The sequence below is a fragment of the Etheostoma spectabile genome, chromosome 17, assembly GCF_008692095.1.
Source record: "Etheostoma spectabile isolate EspeVRDwgs_2016 chromosome 17, UIUC_Espe_1.0, whole genome shotgun sequence".
In the NCBI taxonomy this organism is placed as follows: Eukaryota; Metazoa; Chordata; class Actinopteri; order Perciformes; family Percidae; genus Etheostoma; species Etheostoma spectabile.
The window spans coordinates 1,525,804-1,527,641 of NC_045749.1; the positions used below are offsets into that span (position 1 = coordinate 1,525,804).

Sequence of the window (1,838 nt, forward strand, 5' to 3'; positions counted from 1 at the left end):
CTGGACCTGATAGTCTCCAAGGGTCTGAACATTTCCAAGGTTGTGGTGACTGATGTTGCTCTCTTTGATCATTCCTGTGTTTTCTTGAACGGCACTATCTCGGTGCACATAAGTTGTTCAAACACAGATAATCAGGAAATCTGAATATATATGTACATATACAGTATATGTATATCACTGAAAACACCAGTGAAACATTCATTCAGCTTTTCTCCTCCACACCCACCCTCTCTGGGTTCTCAGTCACTGAGCTTGTAGATAATTTGTAAACTGTAAAATTACAAATGTTATTGATGCCATTGCTCCCAGTAAGGTCAAAGCTGTCTCTCGTAAGAAAAGATCTCCACGGAGAAATGTCATACTGATGAGAACAGACAAAAACAGAAAAAAAGAGTGTCAAAAAGCTGAATGCAGAAGGCAAAAAACTAATCTCCAGGTCCATTATGACCCCCAACACATTCTCACTCCCATCTGGTAAAATACGGACGTTTGGCCAGGTGCCTTTGTCGTTGTTATCATACAACACACGCTTGGATGTCTCCTTTAGCGTCATGTGACATGCGCTTGGTTGGGACTATTGGCGTCCTTTTTGACACAGTTAGGTTAATGAAAAGGTCGTGGGTTGGCTTACGGTTCCATCACACATGGAAATAACTCGCCGGTTAAAGAAGAAAACGGCTTCCCTGCCATGCGGCAATCACGTAAAGAACACACGTGCGACACAAACCCCGCTCTCCTGGGTGAAAGTTCGGTGTTTTCAAAACTGTTCCGAATTGTTTGGCTTCTGATCTTCTACAGATTGTGAACATGTCTCTTCTTTAAGGTATCTTCCCACAAGCCCGAAAACACTATTAAAAAAGAACAATCTAGACACGTCACTAATGAGCAATTTTAGGCCAATATCAAACCTTCCGTTTTTAAGTAAAATCATTGAAAAAGAGGTTTTTCAACAACTGAACCTTTTCTTGTCACTAAACAACAGTTTTGATACCTTTCAGTCGGGTTTCCGACCACACCACAGCACTGAGACGGCTCTTGTCAAAGTCTTTAATGACATCCACCTTAACACAGATGGTGGCAAAATTTCATTCTTAGTTTTACTTGATCTCAGTGCTGCAGGGGATATGGTCAACCATGACATGTTACTAGACCAATTGAAAAACTGGGTTGGCCTTTCTGGCTCAGTACTAAACTGGTTTGAATCCTACTTAAATAATAGGGACTACTTAAGGGACTAGGTGATTAAGCATCTGAGCACACAAATATGACGTGTGGCGTTCCCCAAAGCTTCGTTCTGGGGCCTTGTCTGTTTAATATCCACATGCTTCCACTGGCTCAGAATATGGAAAATCACAAAATAAGTTACCATAGTTATGCAGACCACACACACAAATTTACACAACCTTATTGGGACTATAGTCCGTTACAAAAACTGACTAAGTGAAATGAACAAATTAACAACTGGATGGGCCAGAACTGTCTTACATTAAATGAAGAAAAAACTGAGGTGGTTGTTTTTGGGGAAAAAGAGGAACAATTGTGGACAACACACATTCTGGAGTGACAGATACCTTTCCAAGGAGATGCACACCATGAAGTAAACACTGGCCGTCAGACTAGAGTAGTAAATAGTAAGGATAATGTTAGTATTGTTACTCTCCTCAGGTTGTGCCAACCAACCGATCATGCAGCAGAGCTGAATGAGGTCAGAAATGAGAAGGTTGGTGATGTAGATTGGAGCAACATTATCGTTTCCCACCTGCAAAAACACAGTGGTTACAGTTAAGAACAAAGTTTACATTTATAACATGACACAGGTGTGTCGTAGAAGGGGATAG

The 1,838-nt window shown here is 41.1% G+C and overlaps 1 protein-coding gene across 1 annotated transcript in view; it reads left to right on the plus strand.

Moving 5' to 3' along the window:
* lhb (luteinizing hormone subunit beta) overlaps positions 1-1,838 on the plus strand; it is a 10,560-nt gene that overhangs the window by 4,084 nt on the left and 4,638 nt on the right. The window lies entirely within an intron of this gene.